The sequence below is a fragment of the Rhinatrema bivittatum genome, chromosome 10 (assembly GCF_901001135.1).
Source record: "Rhinatrema bivittatum chromosome 10, aRhiBiv1.1, whole genome shotgun sequence".
Taxonomy (NCBI): Eukaryota; Metazoa; Chordata; class Amphibia; order Gymnophiona; family Rhinatrematidae; genus Rhinatrema; species Rhinatrema bivittatum.
Window position 1 is genome coordinate 63,537,169 of NC_042624.1, and position 25,798 is coordinate 63,562,966.

The 25,798-nt window shown below is 43.7% G+C and overlaps 1 long non-coding RNA gene across 1 annotated transcript; it reads left to right on the top strand.

The window, feature by feature from the left end:
• The first annotated feature begins 426 nt into the window (after nt 1-426).
• Nucleotides 427-24,357, top strand: LOC115100444. Its single transcript, XR_003859067.1, has 3 exons — nt 427-480; nt 23,667-23,721; nt 24,293-24,357. It is a non-coding gene; the product is annotated as an uncharacterized LOC115100444 (long non-coding RNA).
• Nucleotides 24,358-25,798: the final 1,441 nt, after the last annotated feature.

Genomic DNA, 25,798 nt, shown 5'->3' on the forward strand with positions numbered 1-25,798 from the left:
CAACATAGGCCGCCGGGCTTTTAAAATGTACCCCTAAGTGATTGTATTTGTCAATTCATATTATGTATGTCATAATGTAAACTGTTGTGATCTTCATTTGGAACGATGGTATATAAAATAGCTAAATAAATAAAGGACTTCCTCAGGTTGGTTAGTGCCAGTAATGGTTGTCATGCATTTTGAATAAGACTCTTGAGAATCCAAATGATGCTATTGACCATATTTGATTTCATTATCTTCTGTGGTCCCAGATAATTGCATGTTCATTATTTTTAAGTACTATCTTTAGTATAATTCTCTGGCACAGGTACTGAATTAATCCATCTCCTAACCATACAATTAATCTGCTCATCCTTCATTTTGAACCACAACTTTTCCTGGCTCAGTCGCACCTGCTGAATTAGTTCATTACTCCTCCATTGTATAGGGTACCGAAGGTGAAACGAGAGAACAAGGGAAGATGAAAATGATGGATCAAAGGTGAGTAGGCGCTGGTCATGGATGCGCTGGGTATCTGTGCTAGGGGTACTCTGAGGAGGATCAACGTTAATGCTGAGCTTTGATGCTCAGCACATTCGTTCTGAGCACGAATACTGCAGGCTTTATTCTTACAATTCTTTTGGTACATAACAAGGGATAGATCGGTCCTACAATTTTTTGGCAGATAACCACTTCAGGCTTTATTCAAACCATTTGCCTGATTTGTTTTTCTATATGCTACCCAGGATGTGGAGTTAAATAGATAACTAGAGGCATGTACTGTTTACAATATTCTGATTTCCCAAGCTTTTTAAGGTAGCACTGGTTGGGGATGCATAAGGGCAAATCCCTTTCTTTTCATTTTGCATTAGATTAATTCATCCCAAAAAGCTTCTATAATGGGGACCATTGCTTCCCATTATAACATCGCTAGCATCTAGATTCTGGAAGGAAAACGTACAAAACCAATCCTTCCAAAACCAAAGTACAAAAGAGAGACCTAACTCGCCTTGTTGTAAGATAGCAGCTCTTCTCTGAAAGAATACCAAAAATCCAAAACCAGAGTATTCTGCCTGCAGGACAAAATTTGCAGGAGAAAAAAAACAAAACTCCTACAGAAACTCCAAATCAAAATTCCACAAAAACCACGAGGAGTCACTGACTAATTAGAGATGTGAATTGGAATCGGTTCCGATTCCGGTTCCGATTCACATCGTGACATTTTTTTTGTGTGGTCCGATCGTTTTTTTTTTTTTATCGGCTGCGCCCGAGCCGATAAACAAAAAACCCACCCTGACCCTTTAAAACAGATCCCTTAGCTTCCCCCCCCCCCCCGACCCCCCCCCCCCCCCCCAAAACTTTTTAAAAGTACCTGGTGGTCCAGTGGGGGTCCCGGGAGCGATCTCCCGCTCTCGGGCCGTTGGCTGCCACTAATAAAAATGGCGCCAATGGCCCTTTGCCCTTACCATGTGACAGGGTATCCGTGCCATTGGCTGGCCTCTGTCACATGGTAGGCGTAATGGATGGCTGGCGCCATCTAAAATGGGGCCGGCCAATGGCACGGATACCCTGTCACATGGTAAGGGCAAAGGCCATCGGCGCCATTTTTATTATTGGCAGCCGACGGCCCGAGAGTGGGAGATCGCTCCCGCGACCTCCAAGGGACCACTAGGTACTTTAAAAAAGTTTTGGGGGGGGGTCGGGATGGTGGGGGAAGCTAAGGGATCTGTTTTAAAGGGTCGGGTGGGTTTAGGGGTTGTTTTTATTTGCCGTTTTTCCCGCCCACCCCCAAAACGATGAGAACCCCACGAACAATTTCGTGGGGTTTTCCTATCTGTTTCGGGGAGCCCCCGATTTCTGACGACTTTGAAAATATTGTACGATATTTTCAGTCGTCAGAAAAACGATTCACATCCCTACTGACTGATAATGGCAGCTGAATTTGACCATTACAGCAACCTCCAGTGGGGGTACTGGGAACAGATGGTACATTTCTGAGGTCTGCACTGCATAGCATGATCCTTCTACTGGGACATACTCCTTAGTGAGGTTTCCAATGAGGCCCTACATGTATATATAGAAATAGATCCCATTCGTCATTTAACATTCCCATGAATGAGTATGAAATGTATTCCTTCAAAAATTTCAAACACATTTACTAAAGTGCATTTGAAGACCAAATGGAATGCATTTCAAACTCATCTGAATGAAAATTAAATGATTGTACTACAATATATACATGTGTGTATGCATACAGAATGAGGACAAGTTTTCAAAGGGATTTACTTGTATAAATAGGGATGTACCTGAGTAGATTATCCTGACTGAAAATTGTCACTCTCAAAAAAGGTAAACATACAGGTGGGCTTTCACAATGTGTGTATGTCTAGCTGTATTAAAAAGAGGCATTGCCAGGGGTGTGCTTAGTTCAGGATAATAAACAGCCCACAAACATTAAGGTTTTTGAAATGTACATACAGTATTTTATCTCCAATCTGCCATCTGCAGAACTAGCAAGTACAAACGCATGTGTAACCCCGAACTCAGGGAGTGCTTTAAAATCCACAGGATCAGTCACAAAGATGTTTCAAACAGCAGCATATCCCTAATGTGCATAAGTCTCAACTCTGCCGCAGTGCCACCCCCAAACCATAAACGTATGCCCAAAGTGAGGTAACGCCCATGCTTTTATGCACAGACGATTTTCTAACAGCCATTGATGTGCAGAACATTGTGTTTTATGCGCATACATAGCTTAGACAATCCAAGCCAGGAACAGCAGCTCTCTCTACCGCTGCCCTGGAAAAGTATCTGGAATTATCTCAGGGATCCTACTCCAGCAGGGAATGTACAAGGTCATGTCTCATCCCATCATAGGGGTGACAGGATCATACCATCCTGATTTAGGGGAATGGCATTATTTAACTATAAGGCAAAGGAATCTTAATTATAATACTATAAACAATTCTCACTTTTCTTTTCCTCTCCGTCTTTGCACACACTTTCTCTTTCTGTTTTCTCCCTCCATCTTTTTCTCTCCTACAGTATCCCATTTACTTTACACTCTGCTCCCATCCCACCCTCTGGGCTATAATCTTCTATGCCTATTTCTTTCTCACGCTCCCCTCTTGCAATCCATTTTAACGAGTGCCTCTCAAATCCTTCCTTCGCTCCCCTCTAGGGTTGCCAATTGGATCCAGATTTTCAGGGCAGGTTGATCCAGTTCTAGTTTCACTCCCCTGTATCCAGAATCTTGCTTTTTCTTAGAGAATGCACTAGGGAAATGAGAACAAGTCCCTACGTGCAAGGGGTAAAACCAGGACTGGATCAACCTGTCCTGAAAATCTGGAGCCAGTTAGCAACACTCTTACCTGCCAGCATTCTTCTCAGTCCATCTCACTTCTATCCCTGATCATCACAGAAAGTTTCTGTCTTGCATTCTGATGTACTGGCCTGCTTGTTGGGCAGCTGCAGAGACAGAAATGATCTGTGTGTGTGTGTCGGGAGAGGGGGCAGAAGGACTTGTATTCCTTCTCACTCTGCACATGCTCCCAGCCAGTAGATAATTTGGCAGTCATCCATTGCTGTATACTAGAAAACTACTCCATCTTCTGTAATCCTGAAAAGGGCAGGGCTATGGAAATGGGACGTCTCAGTCATCAGACACACCATTATTCTGTTTCCCTGGGTTCCTCTACTTTGCCAGTTCTTTGCCCACGATTCCTATGAAGGCAAAGGGATCCATTCTTTTTTTTTTTTTTTTTTAATTTCTGAAAATTATACAATAATTAAACAAAGAATACACTTTGCATCAAATCATGGTTACAGTAGTAATAAGAAATATTTTAAAGTTACACACTACACCACTTTATACGAGATACAAAATCTCTACATTACTATTGAACCCAAAGAAAAAGAAAATTTGGGAGAGTATTTTCTATTGTTAAGAGGAACACACATTGCAACAATAATATTTAAAGATAGACTTCACAGATAGGCGGTCCAGTTACATTCCTTCATGTCCTAGATCTATTCAATGGCACTGTCCTGTTGTCTAGATACAAGAAACTGCTTCAGATGTTCAGGCATAAAGAAAACAAAAGTATTATTGGACTTTTTTACAATATAGCGACATGGGTAGTGCAATAAAAACGTTGCCCCAATCGCTGTTACTTCTGGCTTTAGTAGCAAGAACTCTTTTCGCCTTGTTTGAGTGGGTCTGGCCAAATCCGGGAAGAGTCGAACTTTCTGTCCGTGGAATAGAGCATTTAAATTCTTGAAATAAGCTTTCATAATGAGAGCAAAATCTTGTTCCGAATAACATGACACAAACAATGTTGCTCTATCCACTACTTCAAAGTCCGAATTTTCTAGATATTGAGTCAAATTTAGAAACTCTGGTTTTATCTCCCTTTTTTCCTGAGTAATAACAGTTTTCTGACTCAGAAAGCTGATCTTCTTAAATGATGGAATCCTATCATCTTGGATTTTTAAAACCTCTTTGAAGTATCGTTTCAACGTAAGTAAAGGCAATTCTCCCATTCTCTTAGGAAAATTCAGACAGCTAATGTTTAAATGTCTTAAGTAATTTTCGACCGATTCCAGTCTCCGCGATAAGACGGAGTTTTCACTTACAAGACCCCCAGTCATTACTTGTATGTCTTTCACATCTTGTTTAATTGTTTCCACAATCTGAGACTGCTGTTGTACATCTAAGCCATCTTCTCTTATTATTAAGTCCAATTTTCCTTCCACATTCCCCACCCGAAGTGACTGTTCCTGTAACTGTTTCGACATACTTGCCATGAACTCCCACAGGGAGTCCATTGTCACCACCTCCGGTTTTTTTAAATCCTCAAACCTCTGACTTGATATTCCACGGGAGACTCCTTGCACTTCTCTTTCCCTTACGGCGGATTCAGGGCCTCCAACTGCCCCTCCACTCTCGGGGTCTCGAAGCGCTGGCTCTCCCAAGGCAGGGTTTACTTCCGGTTCAACATCGGGGATCCCAGCCGGCTCAAGGCCTCCGAAGGATACACCGTCCACTGCCTCCGCATCCACCGATGCCCCCGATGAAGAAGCCGATGGAGGGGGTCTAGGATCCACTGGGGACAGAGTAACATCCCAGGACGAAAGTAAGTCTCCTCTCCTTACCCCGTCAATGGGGCTTAACCCCGGCGTCATCTGTAATGGGACAGCATACTGCGATATCAGTCTCTGCTCAGGGGTGGTAACGGGCTCTGCTAGGTACACCCGAACCTTCCCCTTACGTTTATGCGGCATATTGAAAAGGTAGAAAGCCTCCCGATTTACCAAAACCAGGAATTTTAAAAAGAAATCCAAAGAGAGTAGGAGCAGCACTGCCGTTCAAGCCGCCATCTTGGAAACTCCCCTCAGACCCAAAGGGATCCATTCTAAGGAAGATCAGGAATTATTGTTCAGGAGGCTCAGGTTTGTAAATACCTCTCTTTTTTTTTTTTTTTTGTTTCTTTTTTTGGGTCCTCTTTTTATAACAAGGTGAGAAGGGGCAGCCTAGAACAGGATCTCAAGGTATCGCTGATCCAAAGGTATGTGGTGTAAGCTTATAGTTGATCATTTATTTTCAAGTTCTCATATTCCATAGCTTCCAAAAAAAAGTAGTTCAGTGCAGATTACAAAATTACGTTCATAATCACATAGAAGTGTGCATACATAAATATAATATATAGTAATATTAAAGCCTTACTTCCCAAACCAAGTCATCCTTGCCTAAATATCACTCCCTTCTGCCAGATGTACATATTATTCATGAGTGTTCTGGGAAAAAGCATTGCTTGCTGCCAGTCTGTCTGCCTCTTTCTTTCGTTTTACACTTTCGGGTGACCTTCTAAGTCAAGGTCATAGAGGACGAGTAAGCAAGTTACATTACGCGCTATAAATTTAAAGCCTAATGCAATCAACTCTTAGTAGTTCATTTATCATCAGCAGGAACAGTCTCATTGCAGCAGTGTGAGACGTTCACCATTTCAGAAGGGACTCCAAATGAACGTTTTCATTTCCCCGATGTTTTGAGTTTTGTGTAGATTTCTTGAATCTGTATGTGTTTACTCTCATAGAACTCCACTGTTATCAGCACTTTTACCTGAGACGATAGTCTCCCAATATCCTTCAGATATCTACTTATTCAGTGAACTCTTGTGTCTGTCTGTACAGCTGATTTTTTTTCTCTTGCTAACAGTATTCGCTCTTCTGTTTGATTTTCCTGGATCAGATTTGTAAGATTGCCCTTAGTACAGTATAGGGGCCAAACTTCAGCATTTGTTAGGTTTTCTTCAACCAAAGGTTTTGGATTGGTCAGCTCTGCCCTGTAAAAATGAGCTGAGCACACGCAGTGAGTGGCATTTGGCAGGGGGAGTCGGGTTCAGGAGTGAGATGAGTGAAGTTGGGGAGGATCCTTTCTGTAGGCCCCCCCTGACCTATGCCATAGGGAAAAGGGGAATTTTTCTTTTCAGTCAGGGCCCCACAGACCTGAGAGAGATAATCGTTGAGAAGAAAGGAACAGAATGAGAGGGCTTGATCTTTTTGAGGAGAGTGGGTTTTTTGGACCTGTTCCCATTCAGGAGGGAAGTCACCCCTGCCTAAAGGGATCTGGATAGGGTGCTGCTGCTTTGCCCTATTAAGAGCTGAAGTAGGGGGTTGCAGTTGCCCGAGAAGTGTTTGATGAAGAATATATTTTTCCAGTTTTGTTGGAAGAAATTTGTCACCAATCTCTTGCCCACCAGAAGGAAGAGGATTTTTTATTTATTTATTTATTTATTTATTTATGAATTTTCAAAATTACAATTCCAAAAATACACTTGAAAGGTAATGCATATAACCAAGAAAGTTTCATTAAAGGAAAAAGAAAAAATTAATAAAGAAAATACACAAGTATTACATGCTTCTCAAGTCCACAATTTAAATAGATCCAAGGACACTACCCAGTAGAAAAATAATATAAAATCCAACTGCCAGAAAAACTCGCTCAAATGGAGTAGCTCAGCGAAATGTAAAAGGACAAGTTGCTGGAATATGTGCTCAACGTGCAAAAGCTGGTGAAGAACAAGACTGACCTCCTACTTTATTTCAAGACTGAAAAAACTAGAAAGAAATGCGACTGAATAATAATGTTCTAAGAAATAAAGTCACATTAATCTCATGGTTTTATGAATAAGGAATACCCTCATACCAGGGCTGATGCACACTTCCGCCTACCGGCGTCTTTTACTTTTATGTACAAACACCAATTTGGCTGCCCATTTAAAGTGCAATCATAGGGTAACCTTTGTTTTCTTTAAAAACCATGGTTTACATACTGCCGCTAATTTTTAAGCAGATTTTCCAATGGATTTAATCACTTTTTTTTCCTTTTTATATTTTTTGATTTTTTTCTCCTTTTTCAAAATATCTTCTCAGTAACGCAACAAGTCCAAAAAACCTACCCCAGACCCCCCCCCCCCCTGCGCGCCGAGCCTATTTTGCATAGGCTCGGCGGCGCACGCAAGCCCCGGGACGCGCGTAAGTCCCGGGCGCGTAAGTCCCGGAGGGGACGGGCAGCGTGCACAGGGCTCGGCGCGCGCAAGTTGCACAAATGTGCACCCCCTTGCGCGCGCTGACCCCGGATTTTATAAGATACGCGTGGCTACGCGCGTATCTTATAAAATCCAGCGTACTTTTGTTCGCGCGCGCGTATGTTTTTAAAATCTACCTCATTTTGTAGAGAGGTTTTTTAATTTTCATTTTGTAAATTGGTCACTGAAAGATTTTTAATGGATTCATATTAGAGGAGAAGAGTTAAGAGGAGGTGCACTATGGAAAAAGAAACTGCAGACCATGGAATTTTATGTTGATGATCTTTTCCATTTTGGCATGGATTCTGTTTTTGAGAGTGAAGTAAACCTATTTTTGTATTGACCACCGCTCCTGGACTGCAGGCTGTGTTTTTCTTGTGGTCTCAGCTCCTTGAGAATCCTTCCTTCTGTAAGTACATACTGAGCTGAGATCTGACGGGTGACTGAGTGTGCATCTAGGGTCCTGAAGGTTATACCTCCTCCCCGCCGGTGAAACCCCGGCACCCAGGGCTGGAAGTCTGATGTGCAAGAGAAAGAAAAGAGGTCTGTATTAGGAACTCTGAACCCAAGAGGGGGGTTACATGTTATTTTGTAGAGATTTTTTTAATTTTCATTTTGTAAATTGGACATTGAAAAAGTTTTATTGGTAACAGTAAATTTTATTTTCAACATCAACTTCCCATGTCAAGCCTGTTTCTTCAAGGAAAGTATCTGCAATCTGGGACATCCAAAGCTGTGAGTACCATTTGAAAGAGATTGGAGTCGTTATTGGGAGTCCCCACCCACATGAGCCTAGGGGCCCGGAAGTGTATCCTCGTTCCCCCGGGACCGACCTCAGCACCCTGGTGGCCTGTGGAGAAATGTATTGAGAGAGAAAGTGGAGAGAAGCAGAGGTCCAGGTATAGAAGTGGTCCCAGGGAAAAATTATATGCCCCTGCATTCTGAGAGGCCCCTGAAGAGGGGGTAATGGATTTGATTGCACTTTATTAATGATCAATGATTCAAATACATGAGTATCTTCTACTGTGTGAAACAGCAAATCTTCAACTGTTATCTAATGGCATATTAAACTAGCTTGGCTATTAGAAATGAGATTTCTGACATGGATGCTGTTATTAAGGCCACCCCTTATCTAGGTAACTGGAGCCATTTAAATATCTGGTCATGGTCAGTGGCTATCACTTAGCCAGCTAACTTTTTATTTGGTTAAAGGTTAGCCAGTATTGAGGGGCAGAATGTAGGTGTTCCAAGGAGGAGACTGTCTGGATAATTTACCCCTAGATGCATCAAGCCCGTGATATTTTTCTTGGGAGTGGTCCCACTGTAACGAGGGGGGTGTCACCACAATAGTGAGGCCTCTTCCCTGAAAAAAATATTGTGATTTATTATACTTCTCATGAGGGGAAAGTTAATATTTCCCCGGAAAATCGCAGCCCAGCAACTGCCATTGCTGATCTCCCTGCTTTTTTTGGCAATTTCTGGAGATGACCATGTGAAATATCATGGAACTTTACTTGTTACCTTTCTTTTTCCATCTGCTTGGGATTTAGTTTTAAAGCTTTTTCTTCATAATAGCGATAAGTTATAATGCGGTCAGAAGTTATGGATATATCCTGACATCACCAGGGCTACCCAACAGCGTAGGAGGAGATTTCTAGCAATGTGTCAAGACGTTTGTCAGTTGAGTGCTCAGATTATTAATCGTTATCCTTGTAAATGTGTAGTTAAGTTTAATAATGACAGATATGTTTTCTTTGAGGCTTCCCATTTAAGGTTTTTCCTTGATTTGCATTTGACATCTGATAACATTCGCTAACTTGGCTATGGAATAAATGACTACTCTTTGTTGTCCCCTCGAATATTGCTTTTTACCATTTGCTGCTAAATTTAAAGCGCTTAATGACCCTTGGTTCCCCCATTTTCCTTGTTCTTGAATCTATAGAGGCTATTTTGTCTATCTTATAAGAGGATTTTAATTTTTCTTCTTTTCTTTTTTCTTGTAATTTGCTCCAATATGACTCTGTATTTCATTGACATGCTTGTTTGCTGTCTTGTGTTGTTATAATTCAGTTAAAAAAAAATATATCATGGCTGTATGATGCATTTTTTTTGTCTCGTGGCCAAATATCGTGAGCCAAAAGAAAGTGAGGACAGCCCCAACCTCACAAGACTGCCATCTCTTAAAAGGCCAAAAGTAAAAAATCGCGGCAAAGAGGTGAAGTTGAACAGGGCCAGTGCTGAATGTTAAAACGTTGCCACACGGTGATGATCCTGGCAATTCCCATATCCATCCCCTACTCCCAAGTCAAAAATAGGATTCCAAACTCCACCCCCCTAAAAACCAAAAAAATGAACTTAGGGTCCCAGCCCCACCAACCCCCCCCCCCCCCCCATGGCACCTTCCCTCCACCCCCAAGCCCCCCCCCTGCATTCCCTGAGCCTTCAAATTAAGTAGCGGATCCCTCATCAGGGCCGAGATGTCCCCTAGTACTCCGCCCAGTCGGCGCCATTTTCCAAAATGGTGCTGACCTGTTCTTGCCCCAGCCATGTGACTGGGGCAAGGTCCGTGGATTGGCTAATTTATTTTTTTGGCTTTCAGGAAATGGGGGTTGGGTAAGGGAAGTGGGACCGGGATCCTATTTTTGACATGGTGGCTGAATACGGGAAGGGCAGCTGGGACCCTATGTTTTTTTGATGACTTGGGGGTGGGGTGCCAGGATCGTTGTTGCGTGGCAACATTTTAACCTTTTTTACAATTTGGGAGCGTCAGGGCTGCTTCGAGTGGCAGCCCTGATTTGAGGTGTGCCTCAGCACTGACCTTCCACGCAACCTCCCCGTTTGCCTGCAATTTTTTTTCTGTCTCTTTAAATGTGAGGCAGGAGTCTCAGGACCTGTGTTAGGATCCAGGGTCTCCCGCCTCACATTTATCACTTTTCTAAGAAATGTAGGTATTTTATCATGGTTGACCACCTTCTCAGTCAGCCACGATAAAATATTTGCATAGGATTGTCTATGTATGACCTTCTGTGCATGCATTTGTATTATTCATGCATGCAAATCACTTGCAAAGAAGGTCATTGTAATAGAGGAGGGAACCTGGGCAGGGAGATGCAAAATATTGCATATATCACGTGATATACTTGATATAACACGCATTAGAGCACTATCTCCCTGGTAGCCGAAAAAATGCCGATATTCAGTGTTATCCAGATTAGCAAGCCAGATTAATGTATGACTGCTATTCAGCTATAATAAAGTTAGCCAGATAAACTTATCCTGCAAACTATAAGGTAGCCGAGTAATATTTTAGCTAATTTATAGTAGCCAGGTAAGTTTATCTAGCTAGTTTGTACGGCTAGATAGCAGCTGAATATCAACCCCTGTGCTTATAAATATAGGGCCTAAGTTAGGCACCTATTTTCTGCTGAATTTAGGAGCCTATGGTGCAATCTTTTTCCTAACATTTGGAGTTAAGCTCCTAAATTGGCCCTTTTGAAAATTTACTAGGGCTAGAGTATCTAAATTTAGGCCCCTAGTTTTACTAAGCTCTTAAATTTACGATCTTAAAATGGGAGTGACTGCAGGAGCAGAGTTAGGGCAGGGAAACAAAGTTGGGAGGTGGTGACTGGAACTTTTTTTTTTTCTTTTTGTTACAATTTTCAATTGTGGGCTTCCTTTAAAAGGGATAAAGGGTGGATGGGGGTCTGGCAAATGGTGAGAGGCAGGGTCTTTAGGCTGTTATGGCTCTTTAAGAAGATGATGGCTCTGGGAGAAGAGCACTATCATTTCAAGATTTTTGACCCATTTTCCCCTCAATATTTTTTCTCAAATTTCCATTGGAAAAAATGCTACCATAGTATTTTTCACTGAGCAGAAAACTACCATAGGGAAGCCTCCTGCGCTGTTTTTCCATGGCCCATGACATTTTTCCCATCCGCAACAAAATACTGTGGTATAGTATATGACCGCCTAGATTTCTTGCCTATCTCCAGCCAAACTTAGAAACTTAAGTTTTAAGCTAAAAATTCATATACATTTATGATTCTAAAACTTAGATGTAGGCCTGCTCTTTAGTTGCCTAGATTTAGGCTCCTAAGTTAAGTGCTTAGCTCTGAAAATCAGTGCTAAGCTCCTCACTTTGCTTCCCAACTAACTCTGCCCCTCTAGCCACCCCCTTTTTAGGATCTTAAATTCAGTAGCTTAGTGAAACTAGGAGCCTAAAGTTAGGTACTCAGCCTTAGTAAATTTTTCAAAAGGGCCAATTTAGGAGCCTAACTTCAATAGTCAGGAGCCTACACACTTTGAAAATTGACCTTATTTTCTAAATGCAAAGTCACAGTACTGCACCAGAGAAGGAAGGGCATGATCATAGGTAGGGTAAGAGGAGGCTAGCTCACTAGTTTGCTTTTTCATGGACTGAGTTTTGGGCAGTAAGTACAAGGAAAAGAAAAGTGGGTCTTTATATATAAACTCTGGTGAGGGGAACCACAAGTAATAAAAGAAAATAGAGGACAGTCTGAAAAGCAGGGGATTAGACATAAGCCTTAAATCTAAGCGGCCTTTTAGTGTTGATGCTATAACAGCAGTACAAAAACAGGTAAGAAATGAGACCCAACAGCATCCAAGGTCATTCCCCCCTGCAAAGCTCACTGCACTGACACTGGATACTGATTAGCTAAACTGCTAGTGCCCCATCACTTAAACCCATGGTTTTGCTTTCTTGTTTTAAAGTGAAAGAAGGCAGAGGAGAGTGTATCACCTCTCTGAGAATCACTGAAATTCTGTAACCTCTGTGCAGCATGAAATCATTAGATAGTGGCCTTGTGCCCGTTAGACTGGTTTACATCAAAGAGCATTACCTTTGCCTTTGCTGGAAAGGACAGTCTCATGCCATGGAAAGAGACCAGCCAAGCCAGCTTGATGGATCCCGTTAATGGTCCACATCTGAACCATTGGCAATTTTGCTTGGGCAAGGAAGTTGTACATGGATTAAAAGGTCTGCTCCCATGCCTGTGAAGCATGAGACATGAAAGTGAAAAAGCAAAACCAACAAAAGAGCTATTTAATTGTATGTTAGAAAAAGAACAGGAGAGCAGCAGAAAGATCTATGTTGAATTATAATGCTTTGCATCATTCTGTTAAGGTCAAACCAACTATTAGCTATTGCAACCATAAAGAATAACTAAACCCCTGGGACATTACTTTGTCCTTTTAGTCAATTAAATAAACCATTGATGAGGCATTCTTCAAGACCCCTTATCTATTTGTCTTCAGTCAGACTCCATCATGACTACTTACGTCATTCCAACACACCAGGGGCGAATTGCAGGAAACTATCAGCCCGGGGGATTTTTTCAAAACCGGCCTATCTGACTCCCTTATGCACTTTCTCTGCAGCACATGCATCAACACACCAAGTCGATTCTGAAACCTGACAGAATTAAGCCCAAATATCTCCAAAATAAATTTCAAATTTTCCTAAATAACTAAGAAATAAAGCATACTCTAGACCAGCAGTGAGTAAACAAAGCTGTAGACCCCCATTCCATCCATGCAAATTGGTTGGAGCCACCCCACAAGTCTGCTTAGCAGACTACCTCACCTTAGTCACACATGTAGAACACAGACAGACCCTTACCAAATACAAAATGAAGAGATAAATAGAAATATGCAGACAATAATTGAACTTGAAACCACAACAAGCCAGACTCTGTATGGAATGGAAAAACAAATATCATTCATCACTAAACATCAAACAATAACATCAAGAAATATAAAGCATCAAATATAATAGTAAAACCAACTCATAAAAAGAATAAATATTTCAAAACAACTGATGAAAAGAACATCCAATGATTACAAACATATAACATTGTTTTTTTAATTTCACAGACATTGATAAAATATTTCAAAATAGCAGACACAGCAAACAGCACCCAATAATTAAAAATTAAAGCTAAAATAAATCCCCTGCTCTCTGTACCTGGGAACTTTAGATTCCAGTCACCCTGAGGTTGTCATGAATTAGTAAGGGGTGGGAGATATGCACAACTTTCTTCTCTCTCTAACATACATGTTCATTCTCACACAAACTCCCTTATATTCTCTCACACACACATGCTCACTAGGTCACACGCTGTCTCTTGAACATGCTCACTGGCTTACATGCTTTCTCTCACAGACATGCTCATTGTGTCCTCAACGATGACATCATCAGCCTGCTCCTTCACCAGCCCTATAAAAGGGCTCCCTTCCAATTCCTCGGGACCTTCAAATTGGATCCATGGTCATCCATGCTTCTCTTCTCTGGTCAAGGTCCTCCATGGTCTCCTCATGTCTAAATGGCTCCTTGTTTGATGTTCCAGATGTTCCTGGTCTCCTTCGTCTGATGTTCCTGGTCCTGTTCTTCGTTGGAGCTCCTTTGTTATCTCTTTGGTGTCCTGAAGTTCCGATATTCGATGTTCCAGTCCTGGTCCTGATGTCTTCGTCTCCGGCTCTTCGTCTTGCTTACAGGTTTCCTGCTTGTCCACATTTCCTGGCGTGCCACCGTCATGGTCCATGACCAGCCCATGGGGGGATGTGTAGGGCGCTTCGTAGCACAAGGCCTATCTTCATGTCTGCAGCGCAAGTCTCTGGAAGGCCCCTTGTTTTTAATTCCGAGGTCTGTTCCTGAATCCGAGTTCCGAGTTTTGAATCCTGAGTCTTGAATCTTGTTCCCGGTCTTTGGAGTACCTTGTTCCTGCTTCCGTCCATGCCCTAGACTCAAGCCAGAACCTGCTCCGCTTCAGCGTGGTCCGCGACCAGCCATGGGAGGCTGTGTAGGGCGTGCCTCGGTGCAGGCCTCTCCTGAATCTTAGACATGTTTCCAGTTCGAAGTCTCCACTTTCTCACCTGGAGTCTGCTTCGCTTCTGGCATGGTCCGCAGCCAGTATGGGCAGCTGTGTAGAGTGTGCTGAGGTGCAGTACTCAGCCTGTACTAGTGCCTGAATCCTCGCCTGAGCTTCCAGGTATCCTGGATCCTTGTCCAAGTCTTCCAAGTTCCTCAAATCCTCATCTGAGTCTTCCAAGTTCCTGAGTTCCATGTCTTGTCATGTTCCTGCCTCTCCATCTGGCCTCACGCACTCATCGTTCCCAAGCGGCGGGTATGGAAGGGCTACCGAGTGGCCGGAGGGCTACTCTTGAGACCAGCATTGCATTGATGGGTCTCACCAGTGCATGCAGGTCCAGTGGAGGTCTGAGCCTGCCTAGTTCCAGTTCCTCGATGTTCCATGTCTTGATCCTGGTCCAGCCTTGTTCCAGCTCCAGCCCATGCCTGAACACTCTCACCTTCCACGGTGTGTATCATGGGGCTCCTCCCTGAGCCGCGCCGTGGCCCAAGGGCTCAGAATCTCTCTGAGCAAGCGACCGCACCTCTGCATCGCAACACACAGAGACGTGCCAGTGACTACGTGCCAGTGTGAATTGTTAATTAAATGGTAGATCATCTTGCAGGTTGGTGGAAATTGTCCAGACTATAGTTCTGTTTGTGAATCTCCTCACTAATTTTCATAAGAGGACTTAGTGCAATTGGCTATACAATTCCATTGAATCTGAGTTAGATGTTGTTGAAATGTTGACAAAACCACAAAACAAAAGAGACTACAACATGACCCGAGATAGTGAGATCCAGTCAACATCACAGAAACTTGGCACAAACTCGATACCTATCTCCAAAGTCACAGAATTTGTGGATAATGGAAATAACTTTGCTATAAGCCTCTTGTAACCCACTTGTATGTCTTTTGTTAACTAGTGCAATATATTTGCACTCACTGAGGTTCAACAGTATCCAATTCTTTCTGAATTTAAATTAAATGCAAATAGATTCTCTGTCAAGTTTGATTTCAGTTTCCACTTCAATGCAAGTGTCACCTCACAGTGTAAGTCTTGGGCTGTCATTATTAAAAAGAAAATGCACTAGAGCCAGTGAATAGAAAGATAGCAGTCAGCCTACAGTATCTAATGTCTAACACACTGTTAATACTGCTGTCTTTGTGTCACTATAGGTGCCACAAAGTGCAGCAGGTGTGACTGGGGTGCCTGACCCAAAGGTACAGCACGCATCCAGCAGTCAAACAAAGGTTATTGCATTGCTTCAGCTCATGATGCCAGCACCATTATAAACAGAACACACTTAGCTCTCACTACCAGGGTCCTGTCTGGCATTGACATGGCAGCACTTTGAAGAAGTATTGTCAGATCTTGGACCAGGAGGCAAAGATGAAGCACTATTATAAGGCATCCTTTATACTAAATCCTGGATGGTCTTCACAGGACCTTGCTAGGAGGAAATATATAGTACTAGTCCCAGCTGGCCCTGACAGGGCCCTACTGGGAGGAAGGACATACTTCAGGAAGCCTATCTGATGCTAACTGGGTAAGAAAGCTTTAGTGCCAGCATTATAGCAGGCTCTGGCAAGGAACTTGTACAAACATATAAAAATGACAGAATCAACCACATGGCCTATCTAGTCTGTCCATCCACAACAACTGCTAGCATCCAAACTTCACCGCATATTCAGCCAGGTTTCAGAAGCCTTGACGGAAGTAGAACAAATCAGAGGCCATCACCGCTGCATGACCTGAATCCTCAAAGATGGTGCAGAACTATGCATGAACTGTTGCAGCGGTCAGGAGCTTCAGAACACCTTGTTGATCTTGCAGCCTGTGGGCTATGCTGGGGATGGCCTGCAATGATATCAAGTCCACCAGGTCCATGGCTTCAGTAATCTGTTGTGTCTGTAGACCCTTAGGCTGAGGCAAGATTGGTGCAACTTATTAGGGGGGGGGGGGTCCTGCAGGTTCTCACCATCAGCAAACAAATCTAGGCAAAGCAGAGACTGGTCAGGACCATCACCTATACCAGCCCACATTCCCCTTGGGTGGAGCCTTTGGGTGCTGGGATCAGCAGGACTTAGGTGGGGGTCTCTGCTGCTGGCAGGAGACAAGGTTTGTGGTAGGTAGGGTCATGGGCAGGTGGCGGTCAGGGGTATCTGGGTTCCAGGCAGTGGTCAGAAGCAGACAGCAGGCTGAGGGAGATCCAAGATGGCGCCGAACCGAAAGGACGCAGCGTTTGGATCTCCTGCATCGAGTTTTTTGAATTACCTTACCTCACCGTGTTAACGGGTTAAATACATGCCTAATACTAAAAGGAAAGGCAGAATAAGGGAGGTTACCTCGGGCACCACCATTCCTGCCCTGATGCAGACGACGATTGAGGGGGTTCTACATGCCGGCAGGAAGAACTCCAGAGAGTCCCGTGCTTGCAGCGACTGCTGAGCAGACAGCATTGTTTACGGGTGAAACATCTCTAAGTCCTGGAGCGCCGTTGACACCTCCTCCCCCCCCCCACACACACACACACAAAGGCAGCAGAAACAGCAAGCTCAGAACTCTCATCATAACGGATGTCGCTGTTAGGTGTGAGTACGCCTGAGGTGAGCATTGCTGGGAACAACGTAGGCCTTGAGATAGAAGGGGATTCGAAAACATCCACCCCTGTGGGGGGAGGGGTACCCTCAGTAGGCGTTCAAGCTGAAGGAGGGGGAGGAAATGTCCCTGGGAAGGTGTCGGGGATGTCCAGAGCTTCTGAAGAGCTAACGGTTGTGGTTAATCCGTACCCAGTATTAAAGCCTTTGGAAAAACCTAATAACATTACATTGGAAACCTTGTGGTTTGCTATCTCTGGGTCAGACCAAGGATTCATCAGCCCCAGTATCCTGTTTTCAAGAGTGGCCAATCCAAACCTGGCAAGTAACCAAACATGAAATAAATCTCAAGTTACTATTGCTACTATTGCTTAATAATTAATAGCAGTTTTAATCGAATCATCAATTATAACGACTGACTTAACCCTTCCTTCCTGGGCAGTAGCCCTAGGAGAATTAACCTTGATGCGAGAGCAGATCCTTGCTACAGAATCACTTCCTGCTACACCAAGGAGATGCTCTCCAACCCGAAGACCTTTGTCCTCCAAGGCAGCACCAGAGCTGCCAGACTGGAGTTGGGCCTTGGCTACCACATCCCTTCTATCTTTATTTATTTATTTATTTAAAATCTTTTCTATACCTCTCTGTCTGCCACTCCAGAGATCACACTCGTTCTCCGAGAGCCAGGAGCTCTTTGCACCGAGCACACACATACAATTTCTCACCAACAGGTAAAAAATCATACTCGTGGCACGCAATGCAAAAGACAGGAAGGCCCCCCCCCCCCCCCCCCACTTACTGCTGGACTGCTGCTTTCATCTTAATTTTGTTGAGTTCTTAGTTAAGTTTCGGTTGCTATGGGAATAGGAATGCGTACAATTAGAGTCCTTTAAATTTACTAGCGTATTCCCTATTAATCTCTTGTGACCTCTAAGGGAATAATTAAACTCTTGATAAGGGCTGCAGCAATCCTCTGTTTTAGATAAAAGCCTAATTGATTTTTATTCTGAAAGTGTCTGTTACCTATAAATCAAAGGATGAGCTAGGAGTGGGCGGGAGGGAGGGAAATACACAGACACTAGGATTGCTTACCTTAGGCTTGGTTTTTATTATAGGCAACATCTATGCCACCATGAATGCAAGCTTCTCTGTGAGGAAGCTGAAGTCATGGTCTTCCCAGATACTTAATGTTGAAGCCTTAGCAAGGCCTGACTGAGAGCCATTGTGAGGTGACCTCTTAGGTATAACAGCACTGAAGAGCTCCCCATTATGGCTGGCACTGTGTTTTAGAATAGCTGCAAGATATTCTTTTTGTTCTTGCAAGGAATTTGTTCTGCAGCTGGATTGCGGGGGCTAGATAACTTTTCTGAAGCTCCTGTAAGTTCTTAACGGGTCATTTTCAATCATTAAAATTTTTTATTTTTTTTTAATTTATGAACCACCGACACTCTAACCAAAGCAGGGCACATCAACAATAAAATACTAGGGCTCTGCTCTGCCCAGAGTTTTGCTTTGGATTGTTTTTCATTTGGGAGGGGTATTCATGGTTTGATTTGTTTAATATTCATTTTGGTTTTGACTTGTTTGCCAAACTGAAATAAACATTAAAAAAAAAAACAACAAAAACCCATATAAAAGGAACTGCAGCAGGTCCTCCCCGGGCCCCCACGTACTCATTCCATCAGATCTCCAGTGTGAAAAGAGGCAAGGTTATCCCCCAGTGGCTCCTGCTGAGCAATGGCACAGGCAGGTCCTGAGACCAGTGCCAGCGTTTCACAGCCGTAAAATCTGGTGTGCATCTCAGGCCAGCCAGAACCGTCTTACTGTACAAGAAAAGAAGAACAGCCTCAGGGCAACTTGGAGTCAGCATGGCAGGAGTGACTGGGTATATTGCTCCTGCCTCTTTCTAAGTTGAAGACCCTCAGAAGGGGTAAGTGAGGGCCACAAGACCCTGTTTCAAGCTCTGGGAAGGAGGAGGGGGGACAGTGAGCTCCTGTTTTATTGGTTTTATCTTTTTTAAAGGAAGGAGGTGTGCTGCTTGGATACTGTGTGTTGCATTTGACGGCTTGCAGGGTCAGCCCGCGAGACGTTGTGCCCACCTTTGCGGCCGGCGTGCTCCGGCCGGCTGCAGCTGTCACTGCCAGCAGCTGGACACCGCCGACCCTTCTCATGGCAGGAGGCTACCGAATGCCAGCGGCTCCTGCCTCTTCCTGCACCCTTTAGGGACCACAAGAGGAAGTCCTCACGTCCCCTACTGATGATGTCATCCTCTTCACCCCATTAAAGGGCAGCTCCCCAGATGCCCTGTGCCTCAGAAACAGGTTCTTGTATGTTCTGGAGTGCGTGTTGCTTCCACCGTGTTCCTGCCTTCATCTGCCCAGCCTACTCCAGCCCTATCTGTCCCTCTTCCTCTCCCTCGGATGGATATGTTTCTGACCCTTGCCTAGAAACTCGATATGCCTGACCACCGCCTGCTTACGACCTTAGCCTGGCCTCAGACCATGTCCCTTGTCATCAGCAGAGACCCTTGCCTAAGTCCTGCTGGACCGGAACCCAAAGGCTCAACCAGTGGGGAATGTGGGCTGGTAAAGGTGAAGTTCCAGACCGGTTCTGCCTGGGAACCTTCAGGGCTCCTCTCTGCAGGTAGAGCCGGTCTCACCGCAGTCCAAGTGTCCACAAATACAATAGTTTGCTGAGGCCATGGACTCGGCAGACTTGATCTTGCTCCAAGTCACCCCCGATATAGCTCTCAGACTGCAGGATCAACAGGGTGGCTTGAGCTCCTTGCTGCAGTAATGCAAACACTGACAAGGGAAGACCAATATTCAAATCTAAAAAAAGAGAAAGGGAGAAAAATGTACAGCATAAAGATCAGGGAAGTACAGGCAAGATATTTCAGGTTGGTTTCAGATTATTTTCATGAATTTATAGAATAACTGGTAGCTTAGTCTGAGAATAGAAAAATGCATTCTTCTTACCCCACCCCACCTGATTAGTCAGATGATCTGTCTCACTCGCTTGTGATGTCATGATGATGACACAATAGCTGCTTATAAAGAGCTGCATAATCTTAGCACTGTAACATTTCAGAGCAGGACAGCAAACAAGGAGCATCTCTGCTGCCACTGGAATTGGATATCATGGAGTTGAAGGACCTGAGGCTCCTGGGACTGAATCTGCAGGGCAGAGCTAAGCTCCAAGTACCATAGAATTTCTAATCTTTTCTCGCTTCTCATTAACACCAAAATTCTTACACCCATACCCTTTTCAACCCTCTTCTTCCTCTTCCCCTCCTTCCTTTCGTTACCCTCCCTTACACATCCTTCATCACCCCTTTACCCTCTCCTTTCTTATTTATCTACCACTTCTTCTCCCCCCTACATGCAATCCATTTTCTTCCTTTCTTCCCTTCTCCCATCCCTTTCTTTCTTTACTCCTCTTGTAATGCTTCCTTCTATCCTCATCTTTTTCTTATCCCTCCCCCACTTTCTCTCTACCATTGTCCTACACCTTCATCTTCACCCCTTCCATCCCCTCACCTTCTGTCACACTTCTTCCTCACCTCTTGCCCTGATTCTTTTCTTCCCTATCACCCAAGCCTTCTTCCCTCCACCTTTATCTCTTCCTTCTTCTACACCTTCTCTTATTCCGTCCCTTTCCACTGTTCCTCTTTACCTTTCTTTACCTTCCCTCCTCTTCCCCTTTTCCCTTTGTCTTTCTTCCACCTTCTTTCTCCTTCCCCATATTCCACTACTGTTCCTTTTTCTCTTCCTCTCTCTCTCTGCGCTTTACCTTGTTTCCTCTCATCCCTCCCACCTCCTCTCCACTCATCCACTTTCATTTCTTCCCATTCCCTTTTTCTCCTCTTTCTATGCCTTCAAGTCCTCTTCCTCACCTTCACCTGCCTCTTTTCTTTCACCAATCCATTTTCTGCCTATCTCCCCTGTCCCTCTCTCCATTGTTTTCTGCTCTTTCCTATCACACTTTCCTATCTCCATTCTTTCCTTTACATTTTCCTTTCTTTTTCCCATCTTCCACTTTCTATCTTTCCACTGTTATTCCTCTTTCTTTTTTCTTTTACTTTTCTTGACCACTTCCTTCTTATTCCTCTACTCTTTCTCTTAGCCTCTTATATTTCCTCTTCCTGTACCACTCATTTTTTCTTTCTTCTTCCCTTCCTTTGTCTTTCTTCAATAGAATACTTTCTCATCCTCTTTCCCCTCCTTCATCTCCCACCCATTCCCTCCCTCTCCTTGCCAATCCCTTACCTTTTTTCCTCACTTTATCTTCCTTCCTCTTTTGTCATCTTCTCCCCTTATCTCCCTGTTGCCTTTTTCCAGTCACCTCTGTGCCCTTCCCATCTCTCTTCCCTTTCCCTGGCTTCCTTTTTTTTCTTTATGTAGCGCCTCCCTCAGGTAATACAGAAGGGGATAAACTGTGCCAGAAGAAAGAATCCCAGCTGCACCCATGGGCAGAGGTAGACAGAGTGATGGTTACAGGTTACCATATAGCCACTGGGATAATGAGCCCTGTGCCCAGCTGATCCACCTTTCCCCTTTGTCCTCACCAGGATCCCCTATCCCAGCCCACTCCTGGGAAACCAATCAAAAGCTTTTTTTCTTTGTACGGATCCCATATAACTACATTCAAGTATAAGAAAGGGAGAGAGGGATAATGGAGTATAGGTCAGCAAACAGAAACTATGGAAGGAAAACAAACAGTGACGTACAAATATACAAGCTGATGATAGTGTATGCCAGTTAGGTATGCACTGAATAAAGTTGTAAACTTTTATCAAACCGCAGCTAGTACTTAACCAATGGGTACCCAGGAAATGTATAAACTTTATAATGTCAATGTCTTTGTGCACAAAAACAAAACTAAAATGGGTGGGGCCCAAACTATCCTATGAGAATGAAGGCAGGAAACTCTGTAGGTTAACAGAGAGGTCAATATTAGAAAACCATTTCGACAGATACCTTGGTTTATCCATTTAAATGGCAAGTATTGATATATTCAGCTCGTTATCTAGCTCCTAGGTTCCTTAATAATTCCTGCATCCAGCAAATCTTATAGGTGCTTTCTGACACCCTCTTATGTTTCCTGGGGCCAGTCATGACCTTTCACGGGAAGGGCATGGCTCATCCTTTGGCCAGCACCACATCCCATTCATGGGTTGAGAACACTTTGGCTCGATGGGATAGTTGACATAGTAGCCTTGAGCGGCATGAAGCAATTTGGGCCTCCACTTCAAATTCCAGTCCTGATCTGGAATCTGAAATTCATTTTGGCTTCTTGGCAGAATCTCAGTTTCCTCTTCTGAAGATGGTCTCTCTACGACTGCTTACAATGAAGATAGTTTTTTTCCTGGTTCCTTTTTGCTCAGCTTGGAGGGTATCAGAATTGTAGGGTACCTTTCCTGTTGGTCACAGAGAAAGGTGAAATTACTACTTACCTGATAACTTTCCTTTCCTTGAATACAGTCAGACCAGTCCAGGACTCTCCTTATGCTGCTGGTACCTTCAGTGTCTTAATTCACTCTCTGCATTGCAGAAGTTGTCCTTGCAGGCAAGCAAGTGGAGTTGGGAAGCACAGGGAATGTCTACGCTTTCCTGCAGGTGAGCGATTTCTTTTTCTACAGTTTGGAGTCTTTTCTTTCATTTCTGCTTTTGGCTTCTTGGTAATGTGATTGAATTGTTGATTGGGTTAAAGTTGTCTACAGTTAGCTTGTTACCGAAATAGCAGCAGTCTGGTGTCAGCACAGATGTACAGAAGGAGCAACATCAGCAAGCTTGTTAATCTCTGTCTCCATCTGCTGGTTTGCATGCATAACCCATTGGTCTGACTGTATCCAAGGAAATGACATTGTCAGGTAAGAAGTAATTTTGCCTTTGTGATCCCTCTGTGCAACTCAGTTGATATACCACAATATCAGGGGAGCCTGCTTCCCTTCCTCAGAATTACTGTTTGAACATAATATGTTAACTTCTCATTTCATTCATTTATTCAGATTTGATTTTCAGCCTTACACTATGCACATCAAGGTGGTTTGCACTGAATAAAACAAAACATAAAAACAGCTTAAAAACAGAAATCCAACAATAAATATAATGCTTCCTCTCATAACCCCCTTCCCCTACTCATGAAAAATTATCTGGCCCCCCAAACTGCTAAGTCCCAGCCAAATACATCTTTAATAAGCCAAGTTATGGCTTTGTTAATCTATCAGGTCTGAGAGATTGAGTTATCCCCTCACATTTGGTTTTAAATACTACACTGCTTAAGTTTACTGTTTAACAGGAATCAGAATAAATGATATATTGCTATGGAAAGACAATAGAGAGATTGCTGCAGCACTGATTTTGATACTGGAGTCTCTGTTCACCATTTGCACAATCATTACTTCAAGATGCTATTCTGGATCCATGACTCATCTATATGCAGATGGCATGGTACTGGAATATATTTATTACACTGTTTGTTGCCTATATAGTTTGCTTCACAGGTTCTCTATTATAAAATAGGCATGCTGTCTAAAAGAGAGAGAAGGAATTATTTTTTGAATCTCAAACTCCTTCTGATATATCCATCAATGCCGGCTGACACTGAAGATTCTCTTTCATTTCTACAGGGTAGATCTGGGAGTAAAGGAAAACATGGGCAACCTGGAAGAAAAGTACTCCAAGGTAAATGCATGCAGACAAAATAATGTTTACACAGCAACACAGTAGCAGTAAATGACAGCAGAGAAAGACCAAAATGGCCCATCCGGTCTGCCCAGCAAGGGTTTTAGGGTTGCAGCTGCCACTCCATGCAGGTTATCCCCATGCCTTATACCATAAACAAGGAAAATCAAGCACATATGTAGTGCATGTAATAAATAAAACATATTAAAAGCAGTTCTGAGACAGTAAACTGTATCCTTATAAGCTAAGGGTGGCTTTTTCAGATCTGAATAGCATAGACCTGGAAGTCGCTTGAGATCACACCTATTCAACAGGGCTACAAGTCTGGTGGATCCCAGACTTGTAGCCCTGACTCATTCTCTTTATGCATCTTATAAGAGAAAGACAGTACAGATTTTCCATTGCATGAAAGTAAAGTGTAATGTACCTGTTTATGCCCAGTATCTTAATTTCTATTAATGCAGGACTTTCATTCCAGGCCTGTGGAGCTGTCATTCTTTGCTATGGTGGTAAAGTAATGCTGAGTAATCTGAACTGAATGACATAACAAGTGAATTTCTTTCTCTTCTAGAAGGGATTGGTCCTGCTAGAGTTGGTACTGGACTCATGAAGGGAAGGCTCTGAAGTGAAAGCACAGACCCAGTTCTCCTCCTGAGGTGGTTTCAGAATTACATTTTGTATCCTCAAGTACAGTAGCGTAGAAAAGTCCAAGATTTAAATGGAGGGCTCTCCTGTTATCTGAACCGTAGTCAGGCAATTAGGCACCTCTGGCCAAGTGAAAATGTGAACTCCTCTGCCCCTCCCCTTCCTCCCAACATCCACTTATACACTCCCCCCATCTCACTACCTCCACCACCACCACGACCACCACGCATGGCCTAGGCATAGGCAACATAGGCACATGCCTATGGTACCAAATTCTGAAGGCCCCCAAAAACTAGAACTGCCTTTGCTGCTCTCTGACCTCTACAGGCAATACTCTCCACTTCTGGTCCTCTGTCTGTGGGAGCCATAATCTTAAATACAGCACCCCCCCAGTTAATTTATCCTTTTCCTATTGGAGCCAGTGGCTCCTGCTGCATCGCGCTCCCTCCTTAATTCCTTGACTGCACAGCTGTTCCAGCATAACACACAGTTCTTCTCGCTTCATCAGCAGCCGTGGCAGCATGGCCCTCTCTTCCACAGCAGAAACATGACCTTATCTTAGTCATCGTCGATGTCAGGGCCTTCTCTTTATCAACAGCAGAGCAGCAGTCACAGCTGTTTCTCAGTGGTGGCCTCCCTTCATACCTGGCTGCATGCTGCGTGTGGTTCACACTTTGCAATAGGTGCTTGTGCCTACTGCAAGGACCACAGTACTGGCCTGGGGGGGGGGGGGGGGGAAGAGGATAGAATTCCATGGGATAAAGGAGAAGCAGAGGATCATGGGCTGTGGGGCAAGAGGAGCATGGCAGAAGTGCTCCTCCTGCATCTCCAGCCCCCCCCCCACTTCCAGCAGTGGCACCTATGGTTGTGCCATATTGGCCATAAGCTAGCTACAGCATTGCCTATTATTATCAGTGTTGTTTCTTGGACTGTTGGAGTTTGTCAGTTGTAACCTGTCAAACATGATCAGTTGGATTTTCTATGCAGGGTGCAATGTGGAAACCTGGCTCCACAGGATAAAAGGGTCAATCTGGACTCATGGTAAGAGCCAGTAACTCTCATTTCTTCTTCACCTCTTTATTTTTTATACCCACCTCTTGTCCAATTGGCCTTCTCTCAAACGTGTTTCAGACTCACAGTGGGAAACCTAAGGCCCCCAAGCTAGCTGAAACCAGGAATAAAAGCCAACACCCAGGCTGGTTCTTTCACTCTTAGGCAAGCAGAGTCACGCCTTACATGATTAGGATGTGATAAAGGTGCAGTGGGAAGTGGAATCTGCATGACATAGGGTACAGTAGGCATGATTATTGTCTTACCTAATGAACAAACGAGAGAGACCCCTAATTTTCTTAAGTTATGATGTGCATGACAACTCTGTTGATGAAAACGTTCTGTAGTTGGGGGCAGCTAATGGACAATCCTTTGTAGACTG